A 13,132-nucleotide genomic window follows, 5' to 3' on the forward strand; every position below is an offset into this window, starting at 1 on the left:
CTTAACCTAGTGACCAGTGCCTTGTATTTACTTCTATCCCATCTCACATAGGTGGGGTGGTGGCAGGGCAGCATGCATGCTTCATTTGTGTGAGCTGGTGACACTGAGCCGTGTTACCTTTATGCTTGGGCACAACGAAGGATAGCAAGGAAGGAAATACACTAAGGTGCTCTGCAATAGTAAATTTACTTCAGTTCAGAAAAGACAATATAAAAATCTGCTGTAACAACTAGGTACTGATATAAAAGTGTCTGAGAATTGTAAGATATATACAATAATTTTATATTAGACGTGCTTTAAAGTTTTAATGATGTCACACTGTTACAAGTATAGTTTGAGTTGCTTTGAAGGTGTTATAAATATCACTTGTAGGTAAAAATTGTCTCAGCAAAGGTCTTGGAATATTTTTTTTCCACATTTATACTATATATATATTATACAGAAATGTTTTTCAGTAAAATGTAATCCCTGTTCTCAGACCCGTGTATTTTCACCCACGAGGAAACTCAGTAGAGCTGGGAAGAATGAGTTCTCACCTGAGGCAGCTCTTGGAGAATTTCCTTCCCTGTGTATTGCCCTTGTTCCCAGTGTTGGTGAAGCTGCTCTTAGCATAACTTTTAGGAAGTGACTGGGAAAAACTGAGTCACCTGGGAATGATCTGGGGGGCATAACAAACACAGCAAAGTTAAAATGTCTAGTTTTGCTGCATAATCTCTGAATTAAAAATAAATGAGGTATGTATTACTCAGTTCTGTGTCAGCTACCTGTCTCTTAAATAGGAACAATCGTGCTTGGTGATTCTGTTTGCAGAACTAACTAGAATCGTAGAATATCCTGAATTGGAAGGATCCCATGAGTATCACTGAGTCCAAGTACTTTGAAATCTCCCTTGTTCCTTACTGAAGCTTGTTCCTAACGGCAAAGGATCACAGAGGAAGATAAAGACTTCTCAGAAGCAGAGGCCTCTTTGTAGTTCTGAAAGGGATGTCAGAGAAGGCAGAGCACATGGCCTCATGCAGACTCAATGGAACTTCATGGTGGTTGAGAGCACCCTGTAACCTATTCTTCCAGCAGTGTTTTGAAACTTGTTGTGTTGTTTCTTTCACCAGCGTGAGTTAAACACAGTCAGCTCCTTCTAGTGGCTCACTTAGTTAAAAACCACCTTTACTGAGGAGATACTTAATTCTGTCTTCTAATACATTATAGAAACTCCGCTCTGGCTTTCTGAGAGTCTTAAGAAATTAAGAAAGCCACTAAAAGAGTAGAACCAGCATTCACAGAAATAAATGAATAGCAGCACAGTATTTATATATTACCAATTGAAACTTTATTGCACCTCCCATACTTCTTCAAATTCATTTGTTCCATTTTGGTTCATTCTTTTGAATTATTTTGTGATGAATGGGTTCACTTTACAAGCCTGTGATCAGCAGCAGCTGTTCGTTGTCATCCTTTAAATCTAATCCATCTGCCAGTGGGTTCTTTAAAGTGTGAATTTCAGATTGTCAGGAGACTTGGTTACACCAGTATCAGGATGCTGTTTGCCAAAAGGAGGAGGGGAAACCCAACAGGGCCCTGAGGTGGGCTCTGGAATACCCTTGAGGTTTTTTCTGCTGTGCTTTGCTGCAGCCTTTAGAAAAGAGAGCTAAGTGGCTGCAAAGCAGTACTTCTACACTGATATACAGATAAGCGTTCAGTTGCAGGTTGTATAAACTAGTGGGCAGATGTACCATAATTAGCTTTCCAGAAGCTGTATGCGGTGCTTGCTGCCTGTTGTTTAATCCTGACCCTTTGATGAATGTCTGTCACGTGCTCTATTGGGGCAGATGAATGTTCTTCCAGAGAACCAGTTTAAGAGGAAGGGGCTTATGCAAAACAGTAAAAGGGAGACAATGTTTCTTCTTTGCACCAGCATGCATGCACCATTTCTTGTTTTTGTTTGAATTTAGAGGAGTCTGAAGCGTGTCAGCTGAGGCTGCTTTGCAAAATGCATTTACTGCAACATTTGAGAGTAATTAATGGTCATGGACTAACTTATAATGATCATCCGCTGTTCTCATAGCTGTATGTAAAAGCTTCAGTCCTTAATAATGGTATTAGTAAATTGCATAGTGTGTACGAAACCCAGCTTGGACTGCAGCCCACTGGTTTTATCTACAGATAACTTCTGATGTCTTCCTTCTGCCCTGTTTCTTCCTCACCCAGTTTATAATGGGAGGACTGAGCTTGTGCTATGGTATGTGAATAGTTCTTTGGGAAAAGCATTTGTTGCCAACAGAAGCTTATTCACCACAAAATGCCTCATGATTAGCAGAGTATATAATTTTCATTTCATTTTATGAGGGATAACCTCTTTTCTCACTGAAAAAAACTCCTGTTTTGTAATACGAAGGCCCTACAGTATTCCTAGGCTCAGGGCTTTGGTATAATCTCCAGCTGCTGGGTCTGTTGTCCAGCAGAGCTGGATAAATGTTGTCCAATGACAGACCCACACTCACAGGAGGCCTCATGTGGTGGGTTAAGTCTGGAGATTCTGGTACGAGATGCCTGTTCTCTGTTTCACCGTTGCAGTCTCTGAGCTTCACTGGACACAATGACGCAGCTGCCTCACTGCTGCATCCTTAGGGGAAGTGCCAAATCAACGCTTTAATTAACACTAAATTCAGCACTGGCAGAAGAATAGAGAAGGACAAAAAAAACCCCCAACAAAATAACAGCAATACGACAAAGCACTCAGGCTGATTCATAAGTGTGCATTTTATATCAGTTGATTTTAGAGCAGTATTTTTGAAATGTGTCCCTTGTCATACATTGCAAGGAGAGTCTTGCAACTTCTTATTCAATATGGAGAAAAGGGCACCCTGTTTGGAAGAGCTTCTTATTGCGGAGCACCTGAAAAATTCAGATGGTTTTCTTTTTTCTAGATGAAGACTCATTAACGTGTTCTGCATGGAGATGGTGTGAATTGCACACTGAGTGAAGAGATTGATTGATGTTGGCTTATGTTAAGAAAATATGGCTGGCAGAAGGAGTCAATACATGCTCTTTTATTTTTCCTTGAAGTACATTGTTTTTTTTCTGCCTGTGCTTAATCAGAGAACTTAGTTGGGGAATGCAATTGCTTTGGAGCTGACAATGGCTTGTTATCTTCCTTTAAAATACTTAGTGGTGTGAAAATACAGTCATTAAGATCCGGCACTCATTTGAACCGCCCACTCTGGATTTTAAACATTAAGTATCTGCAAATTAGCTGCAGGCAAAGAGCAAGCATTCAGTCCTTCGCCGTTTAACCTAGCAAGGAGTACAAGCTGTGCCCCAGTCAGCAAGTGAAAGACCTGATTCTGCAAGCCCATGGACAAATAGGTGTCCTTCCATATATCCACTGAGCCAGAGCAGTTCAAAAAAACCTTCCTGAGCAAACTGCTGGGGTTGGCTGGGCTGCTAGCAGTTCTGGGGAACCTACTGCCTTCTGACTTTGGCTTTTCAGGCTTTACAAGCTGGGCCTGAATGAAGGGATTTGGTAGGATAGGAGGAAGGAAAACTGTTTCACTTCCTGCTTAAACTCATGGGGTTAAACACAGCATTTTCCTGCAACATGGAAAAGCAGAGGCAGTGCATACCGAGCCTGCTGGGTGGGTATTTGGAGAGGCAGCAGAGCTGTCTGAGAGGATTAGGAATGAAATGCCTAGATATGTTGTCTAGACTGTACCGATAAATAGGATAAAGTGTTGGTTTTTATTTGTTTATGTTGCCTCTGTTCCTTAGGCTTTTACAACCCTTTCTAAAAATAAAATGAAAAAAAAATCAGTATTTCAGTACTGTGATATGCCTTAAGCGGAAACGCTGATTGGTGTTTATGTCTTCTGTGTCATTAGTTTCTCATGCGTGTGATGAATAATGGATTTTTGTCAATACCTGTGGCTGACTGAATGTGTAATTTTTACATCTCCGAGGTGAATTAGTAACATGAGCAACATCATTAGTGCTGCGTAAAACTTGAAGTTTCTTCTGCATTATATGGGCCTTGAATAGTTGCAAATAAAATTACAGCACCTGGCTTATTTTTTATCAGTTATGCAGGGCTATTTTGTTCCTGGAAAGTAATGTACAGGCAGTACCACCTGAAGAGTTTTGTTATCTCTGTTAATTGCTGCAGTACTTGAAGAAGGTTTGAAACAGCGATAGTCGATCTGATAGAGATAGGGGAGCAAAATGTTGAAACTGCCAGGAACCCAATTGTCTTGTAGTACAGTCTTAGTAGATAGTCTGATAGAGGCTTTATCATGGTGCCTCAGTTTATACTGCAGTTATTACAGCTTCAGTGGAAGGAAGTAGAAATTTTTTCCATTTTATTTATGTATTTCTAAATGGTAGGCGAAAGAACTGTCTGTATGGTGAATATGTGAAACTCAATGTGTTTATGTAATCTACTGTTGTCCGTATCTTTACCTACAGGATTTCTTCTTAATGCAGCCCATAACTTGGGTTTCTAAAAGAATTTACCATTTACCTTTTCCTTTTTTCTTTCTTTTCTTCTTTGTCAATGCTTTGGTGAGCAGAGTTTCTTAGTGTTTTATACTGAATCTGGGAATATGTGTTTAGAAGGAAAAAGATCTTAAAACCTGCTCTTTGTTATTTATTGACTTACAGTTTTCCCTGAAAGCACCCCATAGTGTCCTCTGTAACCATATAGTAGTCTGTCATCTACCATTAAAAACAGGATTACAAGGGGCAGTGAGCTAAGGGATACATTTATAAGTACCCCAAATTAAATACTAAATGTACATTAAGCCGATTTACTTTCATCTTCACCACTGGTGTGATAAAGTTGCACTATGTGAGGTATCACTGGGCAATATGAAATAAGAACAGTTCTTTGTAGGCTGATTTTTTTGCTGGGATGACTGCTTTGGGTTTGCAGGGCGGCCTGAATCAGCAAAGTACTGAGCCGTAGCCATATGTGCTTGTGCTACTCCTCTCCTTACAGTTGCTCATCCAGAGATACAAACTAGTCAGGAAGGCAGGGCACGGGTGGGTGAATCATACTTCGTGATTTCACAGAATAGCTGTTTTCTTGCTGGCATAATTTAAATTTCACTTCTCTGTTGCACTGAGGTTACATCAAAGCAAGCCTGCAGTTCTGGCTTCTGTGGCTGCTCAGTTTGAAGCTGGGTTTGTGGCAAGGCACTGTGCTTATCACCAAGCTTCTAATAACATCTGATTTTGTCCCTTTCAGCATCCTTTCTATGGTTCAACCAAGAGCCTTTGCTACCATATCATAAGTAAGTTATGGTGCATAACGTGGTGCTGTGCCTGTGCTTTGTCTTCTGGAACCAAAAAGCATTTAATGCAAGGGAAAGCTGTTATCTTTGTGGACTAAATCCCTGTTACATAGAGGTCTGATTCAGATGATATCTTAGTCATAAGATCCTATCAAATGGCATTAAGTGGAATTATGTGTTCGTGAGATCCTCGGAAACATGTGAACTTCAGCTCCTGTCTACTCGGAGGGAGGCGATCCTTCCCCTCTACTCTTCTCTTGTGAGGCCAGATCTGCAGTACTGCGTCCAGTTCTGGGCTCCTTGGTTCAGAAAATATAGTGATCTTCTAGAGAGAGTCCAGTGGAGGGCCACAAAGATGATTAGGGGACTGGAGCATTTCTTTATAAGGGAAGGCTTTTAAAGCTGGGACTGTTCAGTGTGGAGATTATCTAAAGTGAGGAGGTTAAAGGGGTGAGACCAGGCTCCTTTCAGTGGTGTGCAGTGACAGAATAGGGGGCACCAGGCCCAAATTGAACACAGGAAGTTCCGTACAAACATGCAGAAGAAATTCTTCTCTTTGAGGGTGACAGCACTGGAACAGGCTTCCCAGAGAGGTTGTGTTGTCTCCTTCTCTGCATGCTTTCCTGAGTAACCTACTGTAGGGAACCTGCTTTAGCAGGGGGTTGAACTTGATATCTTTGAGGTCCCTTCCAATACCTATGGTTCTGTGTGCAGCTGGTTACACTAATGATTAATGTAATAGAGGTGAAATGCAGAAAAATGTGGTCTGTAGAGCAAATAAGGAAAAAAAAAAGTTCCTTCTGAGAAAAGCAAGAGTAAAGTTCAGAGTGCTGGCAAGGCACTCCTACACCTGCACAGTTTTATAGCCCTCATCTGTAAACCCCAGTTGAAGATTTCATTTTTTAAACAGTCAGAGAATCATTCTTCAGTTTTCATGTTGATCCCTCACTGATTTCAGAAGGTATTTTCTCAGCCTGACATTTTAGTAAATGTCACAGGAATCAACCACCTTATGATGTGGTCAGTTATCAACTATTGGCTGCTATCAGACAGAAAATATTAAAGCAAATTGATCCAAACCTTGAATTGCTGTGGTTGTGTGTTGCAAGGGTGATCTCACACATTCATAATCGTAGAATGGCCTGTGTTTAAAAGGACCACAATAACCATCTAGTTTCAAGCCCCCTGCTATGTGCAAGGTTGCCAACCACCAGACCAGGCTGCCCAGAGCCACATCCAGCCTGGCCTTGAATGCCTCCAGGGCTGGGGCATACACAACCTCCTTGGGCAACCTGTTCCTGTGTGTCACCACCCTCTGTGTGAAAAACTTCCTCCTAATATCTAACCTAAATCTCCCCTGTCTCAGTTTTAAACCATATCCCCCTTCACTATCCACTCTTGTAAACAGTCATTCCCCTTCCTATTTATATGCTCCCTATGCTGTATTTTTTTCTCATTTAAATAAAGCTGTTGACTTTTCCTTCTTGTGTAGGAGATTTTTTTGTGTAGTTGTTACTAGTATTTTCTGTATGTATGTAAAGAAAATCCACAGGTGCTAAACTATTTCATCTTATTCTTGTTTGGAAGAGACTCAAAGAAATTCAGATTAGAGCTCTTTCTGCTTAGTTGTTATTGTTACTCACATTTTCTTAAATACAAAGCAGAACACTTTCCTATTGTGGGTACATTTAGAAAAGCATTTTCCAATTTTAAACAAATTCAATGTTTAATGATTGCATTATATGAAAAAAATAGAAGTATCCCTCAGTTCCATCATTGTAGGTGTTTAGAGTGACTCTCATCACCACACACAGAGATATATTTTTTCCCATTACTTAAAAACATGTTTATCAGAAAATCCTTTATTTGCTATTGGTATGGCAAATGTAGTTACTCAAGCAGCTGTAAGCCACAGTCCCCATCCCCTGTTCCCTCCCCCTGCTTAGTTCCTTCTTTCTGCACTTCTGCATGCTCCATCTGTGTGCGTGTGTGGGATCACTCTCTCCACTATCTCTTACTTGGGCTCATTTCCTTTCTTTGCTGGCAAAGAAACCCATTATTGAATCAGCAAAATCAGCCACACCTTCCAGGCACTGCTTATAGCTTGTTTTGAAGATTATGTGAAGTAGGAGGAGTCCTTGAAATCAATCTATTGCTGTTCTGACACTTCACGTTGGATATGAACAGCTGCTGTCTGCTCTGGGCTTTTCCTCAGAATCACTCAGGTGAGGTCAGTAGTTTGCAAGATTTTTTTTAACCAGCCCTTTTGTTTCCCCTTTTATTTCCTGGAGTTGTGTGGAGAACCTGGGTTGTCTGGCAAAGCTGAGCTTTGGGTATGTGCATCTCATGTTTCTTTCACTTCCAAGGAATGCTCAGCCTATTGCTTGGTGCTTTGGATGGCTCGATACATGAGTGTTATGTGGTGCAGTTGCTGCTGAAATAAAGGAGCCCCCTGTGCAGTGGGCAGTAATCGTGAGATGAACTTTGTGATACATAGGAAGCTGCAGGGATTATGCTCCTAATACTTCAGAAAATCGCTGTAGGAAATCTCTTTGATAAGCTGAGTGGGGGTCTAATGAGTGTGGCTGAAATGCTACGGGATGCCAGCACAAAATGGTAGTGAGTTTGTGGGCACAGTTTGCACTATCAGCTGTGTTCAAGTGTACGTGCATTGGGATTCTTCAAAGCAGTCTGGAAAATGTAATCCTGCATGTTGCATTCATTTCAATGAGAATTCAGTTTCTGTCCTGCTTTGAATTTTTCATCACTTTATTTTTTGGGGTACAGACTTTATTCTTAAGAGTTGCATTCTTACAGAAAGGCAATAGGTTAGTGCACATGTGTGCCTTTTAAAAGCCCTTATTATTTGTATTATCTACAGCAGAATAAAACTGACCTTGGTCTTAGGGCTTTTGAGATGATTGCATTAATTACCTAGATTCTTGCCTTGTTAAACTAAGTTCTTTGCTTTGAAACGTGCAGTGATTTAAAGTTTGTTTAATGCTAAATTCATGATTCCTTCAGATAAACTAATATTGCCTCTTTGAGCAGCAGGGCTTTTCTTCTCCTCTCCCCTTTTATAATGGTATTCACAGCTGTAACATTATAACACAATGAATAGATGTTACACAGAAACAAGGTAAATGTTTACTTATTAAGTGAAGGAACTTCTGGTTAACGCCCTCTGAATACTCAGTGAGGTACTTCACACAATAACTAACTCTTAAGAAGGCACCCTTTTGCTGATACGCAAAGTTCTTTGTCATTCAGGGGAGAAGTCAAGCAGCTTCCGAGTGTGGGTGACTCCTGACTGTATGTTTAAAGTATTTTTATTTGAGGTGGAGCTCTGAAAGAGCCTATTATTAGCTATGAGAGAATTAATTATTTGCTATTTTGGAATCAGCTATCCCTGGTCAAAGTATGTAACAAAAAATGGCTACATGTCATACACCATTGATAACATCAGACTGTTAGCCTTTTGACTATATATAACTTATTGTCAGCGAAGCATCTTGCAAAATATGACTTTGGGAGAGCTTAAAGCATTAATGTCACTTTTCAGATGATGAAAATGTAAGCTGTGAGTATGCGGCCTTAATCCTAAGAATTTCCTTTTTAATTGCTTGGATTTTTTTCCCCTTAAGTAGTGAAGCAAGTTGCTTCTAACATCTTTCAGCACTTAGTAGAGGCGTGACAGTGACATGTAGACTTTCAAGCAGATGCTACAGTGGAATACTCTTTTTGTTTGTATCAAAGGAAAGAACTTGGCTGAAATCTGATTGAGTTACATATATATATATATATATTTTATGGTAGATATATCATTTGGATACAAACTGAGTTTGTTTTGAAGTACTGAAGAATTCCCTTTTTGAGGGAATTACATACTAAACACTAAAATAAAATGCTTTCATACTGAATTTCACCTTGTGTCGTCCTAACCATTGGTAGAGGAGCTCAAATGTCAGCCCGTGGTGAGAACAAGTGGGAGCAATCCTGCTTTTACAGGTTGGGAAAATGAGATGCAGAGATATGAGTTAGAGAGGGTCCGCTGTGAATCCAGCTCTGAAGGGAAGGATGTGACATTTTTCTAGAGCTGTGGTTAACTTTAATATTTATTTTTATTTATTATTATTATATTCTTTATAGGAATTATGTGTGTATGTGGGATTGGGACACCTCTAAAGTGGTACTGAGTGGTATTGCCTTTGGTCTAGAAGTTCTGAAGTGGTGGTGGCACTTTTGTTCAGCTGTGTCTATGGCACACATGACAATTGTTGTAGGAGCAACTTTGTCTTCAACAGGGAGCAAATCAAGAGTCTGTGGTACTGACAGGGAAGTAAGAAGGAGCAGAGCCTTATCTCTGAGGGGTTTTTAGTGAACCTAACAGATCATTCAAATCTTGTCTTATTGACTTAGTGAAGTCACTGGTTTCGGTTGTAAACTTTTCTTAAGATTTAGGTCTGCCAATGGACACTGAAGATAGATATGAATCTGGGAGGAGGGGTGAGGAGCTTTTTTCAGGAGGGCCTGTGTAGCTGTAGGCCATGAGCTTTCTGAAACTACAGAAGGGTGGGAGTGGGTGCGGGACCATGTCAGGTCCATGTTCTTGCAGTGGCCATCTCTCATTCATTTCTGTGAGTGTTGCTGCACTTACTGCAGCACACAAATCCTCCCCATGGAGCCAGGAGATACACCATGATGTTGGTGTCAGCTTTGCTTCTCTTGCAGAGAAAGGAAGGGGCAAAATACTTCAGATGCACCTTTGCTACTCAGAAGAAGGAGTGCAGGAGAAGTGTGGGAAGCACAGAGGTACTGTGCCAGTTACAAAGGCTCAGTCTCTTGACACAAGGCCTCAGGTGTTCTCTGTCCCCATCATTTGCAGATACTTAGTTTCATTTTGCTGTGAAAGATGACTTTGAGTCTAAGAATTTCTTTGTGGTTTAATTACAGAACGTGATGACTTTCACCCATCCCTTTGGCAGTACTCAACCAACGCCCTTTGTCACCTGCTATCTGCTTTGTTAATTTGAGCTGAGAGAAACAAACAAAACACTTCTTTTTCTCTCATGCTGTCATTTGAAACCTTGCAATGCCTGCAAGGCAGAGCATTTTGCATCTATCTGGGCTTCCTAAAGGTGGTGCTGAGGACTAGCAACTCCTGGCACAGGGCAGGAGCACGGTGAGTCAGGACTCATCTTGTGGTTCCAAGCTGGCAGCTCGCCTGCTTGTCTCCAGCAACGTCACTTAAGAAGAGGATCAGGGGCTTAAAAGTAGGAAGCAGACGGCAGCCCATCCCATAGTGACAAGGAAGGGGCTCCTTGTCCTAGAGCAGGAAGTAAGTTGCAGTGGATGCAGGTATGTTTGCTTCTGATTAATTCTTGCTTTTCCAGTAAGTGGTTTTGTTTTGTTTTGTTTCCTTTCTTTCTATATCAGTACATTCTTGAGCAATATGAAAGACCTAAGTCCAAGGAAACTTATGATACCTTGTTCAGTCTTTATTTTGCTGTATTCCAATCATAGAAACTCTCTCCAGGTTTTATGAACACTTTGATCTTGTGCACTGGAGAGAGAGGATTATAGCTGCATCCACCTGTCTGTAATCGCACCATGTTTGACTGGGTCTTTTTGGATCTGAGAAAGCTGAAAGTCATGGTGTGTATTTGTTTAAGTTCTCCTGTTGAACTCTGAGGGCTGTATTCTATACCCCTGCTGCTCATAGTAGGGGAAGCACTGGAAACAGCTGCCAACTGTAGCTTTGTTCTCACACAGCTGAATTGCCAAAGAAGACAGCAAGAAAGGTTGCCTTTGAAAGGATCAGAGAAAATCATGTTCAGCTTTGGAGAAGTGGTAGGTTGGGCTTTGTGATGGGGCAGCTTCCTTTTGTTACCTGTAGGAAGACATTCAGGTTTTGAGGCTGCCTTTGTGCTCGGTGGTGTCTGTCACCCGGCAGTGACTCACTGGTGAGAGCGTGGGGCCACGCCTGTGCTGTCGCCTGCTTTGGTCCTGCTGGTGGTGAAAATGGCAGCAGCCTGGTCTGGGTAAAAGGCTGATCCCATGACTAACAAGGCTGTATGGATGGCAGACAGACAGAGGGATGCTCCCAGGCACTTACTTTCCTTTTCCTGGGAGACAGGTGAGCTGATTAGAAACCTTCCACCACCTGGTGTCAGCCTGTGAGAAGTCAGGAGCTGTCTGAGCTGCATTACTCCTCTACTGTTACGATGTTAGCCCTCGTATAAAGTAGTTATTTTAGATTTATTTTTTTTCTTTCTTTTTTTCTGAGTACATTTTGACCAGTTTCACATCTCAGTTTGTGAGAAGCAGTGCTCTTGGTCTTCAGTTGTCAGTGTGCTGTTGGATATTAATGTTTGACCTTTGGAATTAGTCATGTAATTAAGGAGTGGTTTGACCACATATTCCATGTTTATAAAAATTGCTAAGAAATAACTCAGTGAGTAATAATGGTGCAGCTAGCCTATCCTTTGCTCTGCAGTCCTGGTGCTTGCACAAGCAGCTATAACTTTTTCCTCTCCAGTGTTCAGCCAGTCCCAGCAATAAATACTGTGATGCAGCAGAAGCAGCTCCATTCTCCAACTGCTTATACTCAAAATCTGGTTCAGAACAGGAAATTGAAGAGTTTCCTTCATGGTCTTCTTTTCATGATGTGTTTTTTTTCCTATTGTTTATGTGATGTTGCAAAAAATATTGCCATAGTGTGATGTGTCTTTTGGACATTGTATGTAGGCAGTTGAATATTTTAGAAGTTTGAATTCTGAATTTAAAAACTCACTAACTCTGAAATCTGAGGCTTTAATTGAAAAAGAGGAGCTGGTACCGATAACAAGTGTTTTAAATACACAAATTGGGCTTTTCACTTCAGATTAAAGTTTTGTTAGTCTAACTTCAATTTTTTTCCTTAAAATTTGTAAATTGGCCTAAATGTCCTCTCAATTTTTTGGGGACTAAAAACTGTGCTTTGTGACCTTCTCCTGATTTTGGCGTTTCTGATTCTGCTTTATACAATCTGGTATGTTTAATTTTGATGCCTCAGTATTTTCTCATACAATATTTGTGTTCAGTAGGATAAACGACTGTATGCTTTAGCATATCAGTAAATGTATTTGTTAGCAAACAACCCCGGTTGATGTTTTTGAGGGAATTTTAATCTTCTTTTTTTTTTTTTTTTTTTCTGTGTATTTTTAAAATGCCCTGAATCTGTGGAGTGATGTGCTGTGCATACTGAGTCATGGCAAAGGATTCCCAGTTGCAGCACCTCTATCTCTGACAGTGGATTCATGCCTTTTAGCATGAATTCAGAGCAGAAGTTGCACACAGCTGACAACAAGCAGCCTCACAGCAATGATGACTACCTCAATGCAACACTGAGTGCTGTTCTGCCTTTGGAATACTCTGTACCTCAGTTTCCTACATGTCCCCTTCTCTGCAGCACTGTACACCATCTCCTTTCCTGAAAATGTCAAGTCCTCTCTATTTTTAAATTATTTTATGATTTCTGCTAGTGCAAAGGAGAAATACTACTTAGAGTTCATCAGATTAAACTGCAGCAAAGATCCTTTTTGTAACAGTCTGTTCTGAGATTTATATTGGTGTGTGATGTTGAAGAATTCTCACTTTAAACTCAGGAAGCTTAAATGACTTTTAATGAGTATGAAGCCGCAAAAGCTGGATTTAATAATCAACTTGTTGTATTTTAGTTATAAAACACTGAAAAAGAGAGGCTTTTGGCGATGGTATCTGTAGGTCTGGAAAAGAGCAGGCTGCTTTTGGAGATGCTGTTAAGAGGGTGTGCCATAGGGATGCCACTCCATGTTTTGCTTCTTTATTAT

General features: G+C 40.7%; 1 protein-coding gene across 14 annotated transcripts in view; it reads left to right on the forward strand.

Moving 5' to 3' along the window:
- EPS8 (EGFR pathway substrate 8, signaling adaptor) overlaps positions 1 to 13,132 on the forward strand; it is a 129,249-nt gene that overhangs the window by 36,149 nt on the left and 79,968 nt on the right. The window contains exon 1 of one of the 14 annotated variants that reach the window (XM_085543460.1): positions 6,241 to 7,507. The exons of 10 other annotated variants lie outside the window; for them this stretch is intronic. The gene's annotated coding sequence lies outside the window, so the exon portion shown is untranslated. Of the gene's footprint in view, positions 1 to 6,240; positions 7,513 to 10,341; positions 10,641 to 13,132 lie in introns of those variants that run through there. 3 more of the 14 variants (XM_085543443.1, XM_085543439.1, XM_085543407.1) reach the window with 3 other exon arrangements.

This window comes from Coturnix japonica, chromosome 1 (assembly GCF_054131305.1).
Source record: "Coturnix japonica strain WE chromosome 1, WE-NBRP24, whole genome shotgun sequence".
In the NCBI taxonomy this organism is placed as follows: Eukaryota; Metazoa; Chordata; class Aves; order Galliformes; family Phasianidae; genus Coturnix; species Coturnix japonica.